This window comes from Schistocerca serialis, chromosome 2 (genome assembly GCF_023864345.2).
Source record: "Schistocerca serialis cubense isolate TAMUIC-IGC-003099 chromosome 2, iqSchSeri2.2, whole genome shotgun sequence".
Taxonomy (NCBI): domain Eukaryota; kingdom Metazoa; phylum Arthropoda; class Insecta; order Orthoptera; family Acrididae; genus Schistocerca; species Schistocerca serialis.
In genome coordinates, this window is record NC_064639.1 from 381771338 (window position 1) to 381786500 (window position 15163).

The window sequence follows — 15163 nt, forward strand, 5'->3', positions numbered from 1 at the left end:
GTGCTGGAGAATAATAGAGATGCGACGACCGGCCGGAATGGCCGAGCGGTTCTAGGCGCTACAGTCTGGAACCGCGCGACCGCTACAGTCGCAGGTTCGAATCCTGCCCCCAACATGGATGTGTGTGATGTCCTTAGGTTAGTTAGGTTTAAGTAGTTCTAAGTTGTAGGGGACTGATGACCTCAGATGTTAAGTCCCATAGTGCTCAGAGCCATTTGAAGCATTTTTGAACACCATACAAGAAGATGGCTGCAAAATTTCGCCAACTCCAACACACCATACGTTGCTGCTTGCAGATACGACCCAGAAAGCAACAACTGGCAATGAACAAAGAGATGTCACAACAGTTGAGGTTCCATAACAGGTTAACTGATCACTCAACTTCAGTGTCCAGGTTCAGTAGGCGAACAACTTTTTAATCCTCGCAGCTAGCGCCTCACAAATCCAACCACGCATGCACGCCATCAGCGGCCCAGTCCTGACCTCGCGCTGCAGAGACCTCCTCGCTGCTCTGTCCCAACCGATCGACTGCCACACACTACAGAAATACAGTGGTCACACCAAAGATGGTACAGCAATACTAGTATCGATAAGCGCTGATGTTGCCACTGATGGAGGCAAGTCAGCGACTCGTTATGGCAGTAACTCAGGGGGAAATAAGACGCCATTCGATTGTGACAAATTTCAAAGAACATGGCATCAATGCAAGCCGGCCACGGCTCAAACATGGTAGTTTCCACCTCCTTTTATACTGACGGGTCAACCTTTGGTACACCTACGAGTCAGTTCTGCATTATAGACGGGTGCCCAAATAATTTTGATCAGGTAGTGTAGTCTTCAGTAAGAACGTTCTAGAAGCTACCACATCATGGTTCCAATCCACCCGAAATCTCTCTACATTGCGCCTTATTGTAATAAATGTCGTGTCATTTTTCTCCAGTACCTATAAGCAAGCTAAAATCGACCGATACTATGACACTCCTTCCCCTGGGGTGGTTCATTTACTTATCGTATGGCCCCAGGTATATTCCAGCGTTGAATTTCATTACATTTAACAGGTGATAGCTTGCAGAGAAGGGCTTTGTGAACTATACTGCTTAAACAGCTATGTTACATCGTCCCGTTCACTATATGAACCTCAGCTACTGTATTGTGTTAAATTTGACGTACATTAAAAGATGTTGTTCGCCTCCACATACGTGCTACGTCACGTGAGTTATAGAGGAGAAATACTAAGGGTTTTAATGTAATCATGATGTAATTGTTGCCTAAGCATTTTTGTATATATGTCGTAGATATCCAGATAGATAAACGGCTGCAAAACCCATCAGTTGTGCAGCAAAAAGCAGACTGGGCAGTGGCGACGATGAAGTCCACAGATAGTCCACCATCGCAGATAACTGGCCGCTGTGCGACGCCACGACAGCTATTTTCAACAGTGTGATCGTTATTGCGAATTCAAAAAATCGTTGCATTTTGTCTGTGATTTGGATCATGGAGAACTTGACTCCCCGTTCTGCCATAGGACGCAGCATATCGTGCGACGAGAGATAATATCGGTAACATTTTGCCTAGATCGGTAAGTCTAACTACTGAGAGACGTCGCAGTTAGTTTGTTCCGAAATTTGTACGGTTTATGAAATTTTGTAGTGTTCCTAATCGCGAGGTTCTGCATGCCAGAATTTGATTAATTAACCTGAGAATGCTGTTACGTGGATTATGGAGAGCGCCAATTTGAGTTAGGAGTCGGGGCAGTACGTTTTGTATTTGTGAGGCTGGATAATTGCAGTGGAAGTAAGTTTATCTTGACTTAGGGACCCTACAGTTCCGTGAAAGGGTGTTAGTGAACCTGCTGGACGACTCTGGGGTGACTGAGTTAGTGCTTATTTGGTGGTTGTTGATTGTAGGATTACCGTGAGTTCTAAATGGTGGTCTCGATGTAATTTAAATTTTGTTTGGCAGTCGCTAACGATTCATAGATTAGGACTGTCTTATTTTGCTACTGCACGCAGCGGGTTATGTGAAGTCTGCGATCTACCTTAACGTGTAAAGAAAAAAAGTTGAAGGTCATGAAAACGTGAACCATATTATCAGGCACTGTGTAACCATTTTAAGACTATTAAGAGATTCGTGAAGAGTGACTCTTAGTTTTTTTTTTTTTTAAGTAGTGGAACCGCGGATCGTCAATGCCTGAATTGGTTGAGCTTTGAATTACAATTCAATGGCAGTATTTGAAGTGGCAGTGACAAGTAGGATTTTTTTTCTTTTTATTCTTGTCACTCGATCACACTTGTATACGAAGTGTGCAAATGCTAATTGACCATTTATCAATAAGTAGAAAAAAGACAGCCGAAACTGAGAAACGACTTAAAAAAAATTGTCTTTAATTTCGCAGTGTGAGTGTGTTAACAAGTGCTGTAAAAACAACAAATTTTAAATAGTGTGGATACTTGTCGTAATATCTGGAAAGTTATTTATTGATTAAATATATAGCAATACGACCAAATTCCACGTACAGTTTCTAGTTATTTGAAAGAGATTTTATATATGAGAAAGTGTTTGCGAGTACGCTTCACGTATAACAGTATTTTGAACCAAAGGTATTGATTATTCTTTGCGTTACGTCGAACGAACTCGCGTTAATTAAAAAGCTAAAATCTGAAAGTTATTAAATAGGGTCATATTTACTATTGTACAGAAACCAGATGGCAGTTACAAGAGTCGAGGGGCATGAAAGGGAAGCAGCGGTTGCGAAGGGAGTGAGACAGGGTTGTAGCCTGTCCCCGATGTTATTCAATCTGTATGTTGAGCAAGCAGTAAAGAAAACAAAAGAAAAATTCGGAGTAGGTATTAAAGTCCATGGAGAAGAAATAAAAACGTTGAGGTTCAGCGATGACATTGTAATTTTGTCAGAGACAGCAAAGGACTTGGAAGAGCAGTTGAACGGAATGGACAGTGTCTTGAAAGGAGGATATAAGATGAACATTAACAAAAGCAAAACGAGGATAATGGAATGTAGTCGAATTAATTAGGGCAATGCTGAGGGCATTAGATTAGGAAATGAGACACTTAAAGTAGTAAAGGAGTTTTGCTATTTGGGGAGCAAAATAACTGATGATGGTCGACGTAGAGAGGATATAAAATGTAGACTGTCAATGGCAAGGAAAGCGTTTCTGAAGAAGAGAAATTTGTTAACAAGTGTCAGGAAGTCGTTTCTGAAAGTATTTATATGGAGTGTAGCCATGTATGGAAGTGAAACATTGACGATAAATAGTTTGGGCAAGAAGAGAATAGAAACTTTCGAAATGTGGTGCTACAGAAGAATGTTGAAGATTAGATGGGTAGATCACATAACTAACGAGGAGGTACTGAATAGAATTGGGGAGAAGAGGAGTTTGTGGCACCACTTGACTAGAAGAAGGGATCGATTGGTAGGACATGTTCTGAGGCATCAAGGGATCACAAATTTAGCATTGGAGGGCAGCGTGGAGGGTAAAAATCGTAGAGGGAGACCAAGAGATGAATACACTAAGCAGATTCAGAAGGATGTAGGTTGCAGTAAGTACTGGGAGATGAAGAAGCTTGCACAGGATAGAGTAGCATGGAGAGCTGCATCAAACCAGTCTCAGGACTGAAGACAACAACAACAACAACATATTTACTAGGGAGTAACTCCAAAGTGGAGATGAAAGGATAAAGTTAAAATGAAAGAATAAAGTTAAATGAAATTATCGTCAATATATTAGAAACAAGAATCCTAGGTCAGAGACGCTATTTACGTAACAGTGGCATTTGAGTGAGAAAGTTCATCATATCTTTGAGGTAACAAAATATAAGATATATTTTACGCTAAATAACAAGACACGAGAAATAATTACGTGCAAAAGGTATTAGAGCAATTAATCCGAATTGTTTTAACAATGGCGTCAATATATTCTGCGATCAGTAATAATATATGATAATAAACCGTCGTTTCCTTAACATTTTGCTGGGGTAATTAAACTGAATTACATCGTATTAGCCTGCCAGAGTGGCCGAGCGGTTCTGGGCGCTACAGTCTGGAACCGCGCAACCGCTACGGTCGCAGGTTCGAATCCTGCCTCGGGCATGGTTGTGTGTGATGTCCTTAGGTTAGTTAGGTTTAAGTAGTTCTAAGTTCTAGGGGACTGATCACCTCAGAAGTTAAGTCCCATAGTGCTCAGAGCCATTTGAACCATTTTTGAACATCGTATTATCGTAGTGTGAAGGTACGACTTTGCGTCAGTTACAGCGTTTTTCTATTGAGAATAGCTTTTCTGTCGTAATTAAAAGGGTTTTTGAAAGTCTTTGCAAATAACAGATTTGCCATTAAAGCAGTAGTTTTTTATAATACGTTACGTAATTAAAGCTGTTACGTATACGATGAGCGTAGGTTTGAAAGTGATAACACTGGTACTTTGTGGTTACACATAAAACGTGGGTGTTACGTGATGTTATTGACTCTTCAAGTCATTGTCAGTCGTTAGAATCTAACCGAGTTAGGAATAATAGTTAAAATGATCTCAGCTGAACTAATCTCAGAATGGTTGACTTTTTGTTCCGTACTTGACACTGTGAAAGTGGTTGGATGCGATAGCGCATCGCGTGTAAAAATTATTTTAATTTTGCTGGGTATACCGTATGTATGCCAGATAATGTGCCGGTTCCCTGTTTTACTTCAAACTTTTCCGCATTCTGTTACGGAGCGGAGGAACAAGGCATTGCTGATGGGGATCAATCATCTGAATGAAGAGGCCTCTGCTGATGTGGAGTATTAGAAAGTGCGGTAACAGCATACAGTTACACGTGAGACGCTGTTCATCTGTACGGTACTATTCTCCTGGGCGTATGACGGCCTCGTATTCGATAAAGCTTCCGAAACTGCGGCTGGTATTGCAGCCATCCTTCACTGGGATGGCTACTAGTGGCTTTTTGTTTCTGCTTTTATTTTTTGTATTTTATCCTCTGAAAGAACGTTCTCTGTAGTTTTGTCCCCGTTTAGTAAAACCAATCTGTATATCTACAGCGCAGCGAGAGTACTAGTCTGTGCACCAAAAGAGTTCAACAAAGTGGGTGAGGCGGTTAGAGGTGCTGCTACATGGGATATGACAAAGCGACCTCATGTCTTTGCTACGTCGCTTGCAAACACGATCTGCAGGAGAAGGAAGCACAGAAAAAAAAAACTACTGTCAATACCGCAATCGATTTTATGTGAAGCAGACTCCTTCACCTCGTCCTTGCAGCTGAAACGTGTGCCTACGAAGTGTGGGAATAATTGTGATAAATTTCTGATGTAATAAATGAATGTTAATGGCCATAATGGATTAGTTTTGCGTTAGCACCATGAATAGTTCTGTAATTAGTAATTATAGTAGTTTTAATAATTCTAATAGTAGTAAATTTAGTGAACACAGTAACAAAAGGCATTCCGCTGAAGCATTCTGACTGATTCAGCCTATCTCAGTTTACGAAAGAGCGAACGGTCTTGGTTGTAAAATTGGATTTTTTTAAATTTTATTTATCCTCCAATGATGCGTTTAGCCTTATACAAGGCATCTTCAAATTGGTCTACGGAAAAAATAAGCTTCCATACATAACCTCGATAGTATGTGCTGCATCCTATGTGTTTAACACGATATTTTGCTAGTAAGTTGTTTTATTTTTTTCTTGCCAGCCCAATTTTGCTATATCGGGGTCAGGCTGAAGATTCCTTGTATAAGGCGAAACGGACCCAGTTTCACAGCCAAGACTGTTTGTTCTTTCATATTGTTACCATTGGTTGCTGTATCCCATCGCCATGGCCGGCCGCGGTGGTCTAGCGGTTCAGGTGCTCAGTCCGGAACCGCGCGACTGCTACGGTCGCAGGTTCGAATCCTGCCTCGGGCATGGATGTGTGTGATGTCCTTAGGTTAGTTAGGTTTAAGTAGTTCTAAGTTCTAGGGGACTGATGACCAGAGATGTTAAGTCCCATAGTGCTCAGAGCCATTTGAACCATTTGAACCATCCCATCGCCATGGATTGGTAAAAGTTCTATGTCTCAGTGTAAGTATCGAAACTTTATGAGAGGTATTGTCGAAATCCAGACTGGCAGGAGAGGCGCTGTTTCAGATTGAGATAACTGAGTCAATGAGGGTGTTGACCGCGAAAGTCTGGATCCCTGCTTGGAGTACCAGTCCGGTTTTATTTTTGCACTCTAGCAAATTCCAAAACAGCACATTCTTCTCTGTGGAGTGAAAGATTTATTTTGGAAACTTTCTTTACTACTGAAACGCCATTATTGAAACAGAATTGATCACTCTGAAAGGGTACAGTACCGCCCGACATTGAAAATAGTTACAACATTCTTCGTTATTCTTGTCAGAACAATATATTTTTTGTAATAATAACTCAATTTCACTTAATACACCGAAGCCGGGTACCAGTGTAGCAAATAAGGACAATTTACTTATTTAATTGATCACATGTGCACTCCCACAAAATAAATCCCTATATCCAATTTGGTGAGATCTGCGAAATGAATGAATGTGTGGTCGTCTGCTAACCGCAGATAGTGAATGTGCAATATATGATCATCTTTGAGACGGTCCTTTGGTCACCTTTGGTGGAACCAAAGAGATGAAATTTACCTGAGCTTTGAGCGCCTGAAATGTGGCTGACCAATACAGTAGCAAGGTGCTCTCCCATCTCGGTGGAGGTGCGAGATGACCTGAAGAACGGCCATGTTTCAGCACTCTGGCGCTGGATCTTGTGTTGGTAAGACCTGTCTTAGGTGTTCTCCGTGCACGTCTTCCTGCGCAATGCAAGCCCAGTGGCGTTGCTGGATAGACGGCTGACTCACCTTGCTTCTCTCTCAGAGTATTACAGTTTGAATCTAGCGTCACACGGAAACATAACACGCAGAGTTATATTAAGATCATATTCGTCACACACGCGAGTCCTCAACTGATACCATGGACGAGACAAAAGAGGGGAGAAAATGGTATGCATGCGAAATACTTAAGAGTAGTTTGGAATAATTATTTCTCTATTTTGGGAACTTTTGGGGGGAGAATTAAATGACAGACAGGTAATATTAAGGGGATCGTAGTAATCTTCGGATGTGACCAACGGTCACAGTGAAACCACGTGTAGCAATAAGTTGAAATACTTGCGAGTGCTAGTACTAAGTTGAAATACTTGCGAGTGCTAGTACTAAGTTGAAATACTTCCGAGTGCTAAAGTTAAGCTGAATTACTGGCGTGTGTACTATAAGTTGGAAATATTTGAGAAATGGCGTGTGCAGGGCTTGAAATTAGAGACGAGCACTTCCACGTGGTGAGTACTGTGAGAGTCTCAACCTGTGTATGAGACAAAGGATAAAGAGAAGTGCTCGTCCATGGTATCAGTTGAGGACTCGCGTGTGTGACGAATATGATCTTAATATAACTCTGCGTGTTATGTTTCCGTGTGACGCTAGATTCAAACTGTAATACTCTGAGAGAGAAGCAAGGTGAGTCAGCCGTCTATCCAGCAACGCCACTGGGCTTGCATTGCGCAGGAACATATCCTCCAGAGTTCGTAGTAGGAAAGAAAAGTTACGAAGTGGGGCAGTGTCGCGTGAAACTGGGATGAATACTAATTGAAGTGGGAAAGCTTAAAGTGAAGTGATTCTAACGTTGTGACTACTCTTTGTGATGTATTGTATGTTGCCAGTGTGATGTATTTCACGTAATTTAATTATGTGTGGTTTGCATGGGAGAGTAGCAAGATAGGTTCAGAAGCAGTGGGTTGTGCATATTTCTTTTTGTACCGCACGGTCTGGAGGAAATTTTCGTGATGATGGATGTGAGAGTCGAAGTGTGAGATATAGCAAAAGATCCACCATCCTATCCAGAAAGTGCACTGTAGCGTTAGATAATTAGGAGACCATAAGACAGAGAATCACGAATGTAAGGCCATGCCCACTGGACGGAGTTTCTTATATGTAATTGTTGTATAAAATGTAATGGTGTGTTTAGGTTATGTTTGAATCATAATAGAATTTATCGGAATAAAAAAGATAGTGAAAAGAAAAAGATTGGTGGCCTTGTTCTTCGAATAGTGTGTAGTCATTATATCCAGAATTTATAATGTGTGCGCCATTCATATTCAGTGCAATGGCCACGTGTTGATCAAAGTCGTTGGGTAAGAAAAAAAATGTAGTATTCCCAGTGCGTAGTGAACAATCAGAGGTGCGTTATCCGATTCCGTTGCGTAATATTCAAACAGGAGAATAATTTGTAGCTCAATTGTGAGTACTAGAGCTCATAGTCAGTCATTGATGTTACTCGATAAATAAGAATAAATCCACTCGCTTGGCAGACATCTTGCAGGTTTGACTGCTTGATGCCACAGTATGAGCAAGGCATGTGGATGCCTTTCAACTCAAACAGAATCATAGTGGGGAAAAACGACAGATCGTGAACTACTAGGTAATAGGCTATAATGAATAATAAATCAGAAAATGCTGTACAATCCATCAAGATTCATTCACGAAAACAAGTACTTTCTGGGGAAAGCATCATGTCGACACTGGATAGTTTTCATTCCTCCCTATCACAGCCATTTTCTTTACAGGAATACTTGCCAAGCAGTTGCAGTGTATCTTCTTCGTCATTGCCATGTTCTACCACTCTCCTTGCAACACATGAAAAGTGCTGTAACTGTTTCGGCATATCCTCGTCTGACTTTCAGTAAGCCTTCCGCAACGATGCCAACGGTTATAGTCTTCGAGATGTGAATGCGAACATTACATTCCAAATCAAAGTATCAGTTCTAAATTTACGCTACAGCGTAGGTAGTAGCGAAAGTCCTCGAGAAATTAAATTCGATGGACCGACAGGAATACAGAAAAGAGACGCAAATTAACTCGTTTTTGAATGCGGGGTACCACACTATGATAACTGATATTCACCTGGTATTCCCCAATTTCATACAAAATGAACTCTTAAACCTTGTGAACTTGTACTTAGTTGTCCAAAATCCCTATGTAACGTGGTTCGTTCCTTTACAATTGTCGACAAGACGTTTAACCCAACCTCTCCCAAACTCATTCTGTAGAAACATTGTCGATGTTACAAGCTTTCTTTTAAATGCCTTCTTTGAGTTTTTGAAACACTAGGGTATTGTGGATGCTGACAAGCAACTTACTATTCCTATCATAAATGCAGTCGCCATATGTAATTTCATCGTTCGTCCTTAGAGCTACTAAAATCCGTGCACCGAAATTAGAACAGGATAGTTATGTCGCCGTAAGTAGTAAATGTTCTTCACTCCCAAAATGAAGACGCGGCCCTCGTTTCGACAACTGAGATTAACGACGGGGAGCATTCTCGGCAGACCACGTGCAGCCCACAACGAATAGTTTTGCTGCCCAGTGGTGGGATGGCCAAACGATGTTCTTTGTCTTCTCATAGATCTTAAAATATATAGCAAAAGGCGAAAAAAAGTATCCATATTTAATTCTTCTGTTCAGTCCAGACTTAATTTCCAAAAATTATTATGCTAACCAATGTATGCACGTTGAAACGACCCCTTTGTACAGTTATACATGACTGTGCTTAAACTGACACACAATATTTTTAGCGCAACGCAATCTGACTTCCAAAAATCCCTACAAAAGAATGGCCCTGACTAACATTAACCTATACCTTTCACAAATCACTTACCTCACAAAAATCTTCGTTACTCGAACTACTGCAATACGGCGAGCGCCACTACTGCCAGCTAAATAAAAGTTTCAAACTACTGAAGGCACAAACTACTGATAGGCATAGCTAGCAAATGAAAGATTTTGATAGAGAACAAACAATGTATTTACCTTGATAGTGTTCAAAGGTCATAATATATATAGCAGTTCATGACATCCATTCTTACAAATGTACTGTTTCTGATGGACACACGTCCAGATCATCCGCTCTCAAAAATCCGCCATCTCACTTCCCCACATCCACCACTGCTGGCGGCTCACCTCCAACTGCGCAACGCTACACGCTGTTAACAGCTAACTGCCCAACACTACAATGGCGAATATCACTCCAACTATGCAAACCAACCACAGCCTTCACGCAGCACAGTCAGTGATTTTCATACAGAGCGCTACGTGGCGTTACCAATAAGAAAACCTAAACAGCCTACTTACAACGTTTCGATACAAGCATTTCGAATTTCCGAAACTGTGATTTACAGAACTTATATTTACATGTTTGAGTACAATATTGAACCAGTGAATAGTCAAATGTGAATGAAAAAATCTGAGATCCATTGCGGTTCATATCTGAAAGAAATATTCAGTGAGGTGGGTGTACTTGGATTTTACAATTATTTAGATTCCATGTTTGCCGGCCGAAGTGGCCGTGCGGTTAAAGGCGCTGCAGTCTGGAACCGCAAGACCGCTACGGTCGCAGGTTCGAATCCTGCCTCGGGCATGGATGTTTGTGATGTCCTTCGGTTAGTTAGGTTTAACTAGTTCTAAGTTCTAGGGGACTAATGACCTCAGCAGTTGAGTCCCATAGTGCTCAGAGCCATTTGAACCATTTTTTTGATTCCATGTTTGAAAATAATAGAAGATTCGAATATGAAGTTATTATCCATGTTCGGAGGCAATTACCACTGTGAACATTTATTTGAAATCATGGAAGGAAATGAGTCTATTGTCAGATCTAGAATTACTGACGTTCATCTTGAGTCAGTTTTCTCCCGAAGTAGTGTCAGAACTAGAACACTAATTTTATTTTTTCTTACCCATTCACGTATTTTATTTTCAAAAATAAACCTCCACTTTCACAAAAAGTCAAGTTCCTTTATTGTAGCCCACATGGACTTATACCTCTTTATATGGCTCGCAAGTAGCCTTTGACATGGTTGCCTTAGAGCTTGAAACAGCTGCTGCTGCTGAGCAAGCAAGTGTAGATCGACAGCAGTAGTGTGTCTAACTCTATTGCTGCCTTTCCGGTGCGTCAAAACCATTGGCACCAACCTGTTATCTCACCGGGATTTCGTAGGTTATCGTTAGTTCCGTTATTCCGACGTATACCTTGTAATGTTGTTGCTTTAATTTCTTCTGAAAGCGGTGCTGATAGACAATAAAAGCGGGTTAAAAGCTATGAGCTGTCTGGGGAAGTTAACCTTGCATTACTGAGCAACTGTTTCACCAGGTATCCAGTCTAGCTTACCAAATTCCCAACCAGACTAACATTAATTATAATCTTTTAATCGTCATACGACAACCGGTGATATATATATATATATATATATATATATATATATATATATATATATATATATATATAAAGAGAATTTAAATAAAAAGAAATAAATCGGTTTATATTTGGAAATTTATTTTAACATTGATCATTGAATTTTTCAGCATATTAAACTTGATTCATAACTAAACTGGTGCCTTATTTAGGATTGTGTAAATGTGAGTTTGTAATCTTACGGAACACATCAAATAGGGAGTCAAGAATGGGAGACTACATACAACACTGCATTAATACGTAAAATAACACACGAAGAACGTTGATACATATGCAAGAGGAAATAACCACAACGAACCGATTCAATTTTCACCCAAAGAAGTTACGTTCGTAGCGCAATCCTGTCCGTCATGAAATTACCACACACTGGTATACTAAATTGATACTAACTCTCTGTGAAATCTTCCCGAAAAGAATAGCTGAGGGCTACTTTGATGCGTACACCACATGCTTCACGTGGTCAACTTGGTTTACACGAAGAGTGTAACTCCACAATAATTTTGATAATTAAAATAAATTAGATCGAAAAGCAATTTACAAAATAAAAACCTCGAACTGGCTACAATCGTCTTACTATTAACCTGATGGGTCAAACAATTGTATAAGCACGTGGTACTGGTCTCACAACGTACACCCCACGTGGGTTGAACATAAAGAAAAGTTGCTATATTGAAACATATTGTCAAGACGTTATAATCTCATCCACATTCGCACTTAGGATTGATGATCTTAGTTAGGGTTACTCATCAACACGTGGTTCCACTTTACTCACAAAGTAGTGACAAAGCAACTACAATAAGACATTGTGAACTTCACACTCGAATTACAATGCGTTACAATTTAAGATAACATTAGATAATTTAGAGGTAAACCTGAAATAAACGTGATTAAATTTTCAGTTAGGCTGAACTTAAGAAATCCATTGTCCTACGGACTTAGTAGACACGCTCTTAGCCGGAGATCTTACCACTTCAGACGCTCGCCGCGGTCAGACTGACCCGGGCTCCTACCGAGCATGCTAACAGATACAAACGGAAGCGACCAGAGAGGCAACTTCCTATACCAACATGACAAGGGACGGACAGGGCCATACTAAGAATAGAAACCTCTCTGCTTTCAAAAAGCGTAGCTACCTGTTCTGACGTTGGTCCTACTGTTCTCTAGCAGACAGGCTTGTCTGCTACCCTCAAGCATGCAACTAGAAATACATTTGCTCATTCATCCTCTCACACAGACGGGAAGGGGGATGACAGTATCTTATCATATACAGTATATAAAAGAAAGCGGATATAGGTTCCGTATGAGACTGTGTGACATGAATTGCATATAAACTGTGTTTTAAAGTGTAGTAGTGTGACAGATCGTTCTTGTTTATGTGTAAAAGTAACATGTTCCACTACTCAGTCTCCTCCTAGATAGTCAGAAACACCACAGTAAATTTAGAAGAGGAATTTATGCCGTAAATGACAACAGATTTAAGAAATTAACATGAAAGGAATCCAACAGAGACCTTTCAACCTCCGTTAATAACGCTCACCAGTGCTCTCTATTCAAACTGTGAGAGTGCCAGCATTTATCCGGTGCGTGTGTTTACGGGAGACAGGATGTGGGGTTACTTGTTTGTAGACTCGGCAAGTGTATGTGTAGGCGGGCTCCGTGGGCGAGTAATGTCTCCCCGTTTGATGGGGGTGCAGTGCAGTGCGGTATTGTGCGGCGCCGTTCCCTGTGAGAAAGTCAACAGGCGCTGCCGGGGGGCTGTCCTGCGACCTTTCCTTTTTTCCTACGTTTCCCCTTGGAGGCGTGCGCTGTATTTGGGCGGGCGGCGTCTCTCAGCGCCGCAACCGCCACTCCAAGTGGCGCCAGTAGGGACGCCTTGGGAAAGCGACCCCCGGGCTATCTCACGTCGCGCGGCGCGCCCGCTATCAGCACGCGCTCACACACAGCCCGCCCCCCTCTGCTGCGCTTCTGGGACGACAAGTTACTGCCGCCACACGGCGCCTGCGCTTCTGCCGGAAATACACCCAGTCCGTGTTCTCTGACAACGATGTATTTTTTTTTTTTTTTTTTTTTTTTTGTCAGACATGTTTCTCTACACCTACATACATCTACATGGCTTCTCTGCAAATCACACTTAAGTGTCTGGCAGAGGGTTCATCGAACAACCTACACAGTAATTCTCTACTATTCCACTCTCCCCCCTCGCTGAATAAAAGAACACCTCTTTCTTTCCGTACGACCTCTGATTTCCTATATTTTGTTATGATGATCGTTTCTCCCTATGCAGGTCGGCGCTAAGAATATATTTTCGCATCCGGAATAGCAAGTCGGTGATTGAAATTTCGTGAGAAGGTCCCGCCGCAACGAAAAACGCCATAGTTTTAATGATTTCTACCACAAATCGTGGATCATGTATCTGACACTCTCTTCCCCATTTCTCGACAACAATAAACGTGCTGCCCTTCTTTGACCGTTCTCGATCTACTCCATTAATCCTGTGTGGTAAGCATCCCACACTGCGCAGCAGCAGTGCAAAAGTGGACGTACAAGTGTAGTGTAGGCATTCAGTTTCGTGTGTTTGCTGCATCTTCTAAGTGTTCCGTCAATAAATCGCAGTCTTCGATTCACCTTCTCCACTACATTTTCTATGTGTTATTTCCAATTTAACTGTTTGTAATTGTAATTTGGTGCTATTTAATTAAATGTACGGCTTTTATATTTGATTGATGTATCGTGTAAGTGAAGTTTACCGGATTCCTTTCAGTACTCGTGTGGATGACCTCATACTTTTCATTATTTAGGGCCAATTACCAATTTTCGCACCATACGGATATCGTATCTAAATCATTTTTCAGTTGTTTGTGATTTTATAATGACTTTACTGGACGATAAACGACGGCTTCATCTGCAAAAAAACATAAGACGGCTGCTCCGATTGACTCCTAAGTTGTTAATATAGATGCAGAATAGCAGAGGGCCTATAACACTACCTTGGGAACGTCAGAAATCACTTCCGTTTTACTCGATGACTTCCCGTCAGTTATTACGAACTTTGACCTCTCCGACAGGAAATCGCGAATCCAGTCGCATAACTGAGCCAACTGAGTCGATATTCCGGGAGTACGCAATTTGATTACAAGCCGCCTGTGAGGTACGGTGTCAAAACAATCTAGAAATACGGAATTTGATCCAGACCACCATGATTTCCTCTCCTGAGCTAACCTCTTAATCTCAGAGTAGCACTTACACCCAATTATTTGTTGGATTTATTCCAGTATCAGCCTTCCCCTACAAATTTTACCCTATAAATGGTCCCTTTAGCTAGTCAGTGTTAGCCGCATATGGCTTTACTCGTCGATACTACAACATGTCTTCCCATTTGTTATCTTCAGTCCTGTTGTCAGCACTGTTCTCTGGCACCACGTGTCTCAGACACTTTGATTCTCGTCTTTTTCGGATTTTACACAGTCCGTGAATCACTTCCAGGCAATGACGGGCATTCGATGAACATTTTGAAAGTTTCTCCTCAAGGCTTAGGTTTATTTCTAGTAGGCTTCGAGTGGAGTTCAATGCTCTCTTTGCCTGCCTTTTTCTGCTTGTTATGTCCTCCTCCCGTCACTTGTCATGGGTTAATTTTGCTTCCAAGGTATCAGAATTACTCCGTCTACTACATGGGCCCCGATTTTTATCTCAAGTTTGTAGCTAATCTCATTCTCGTGCTCCTCAGTACTCACGTTTCTCCTTGGTTTACTCTCAGTACACATGAAGGACTTATTTCAATAGTGGTACAAGCACATTACCTCAACTTTTCTATCATGTTTCTGAAATTAACGATCCAAACAAACAGAAAGAAAGGTTCATCTCTAGCAAGA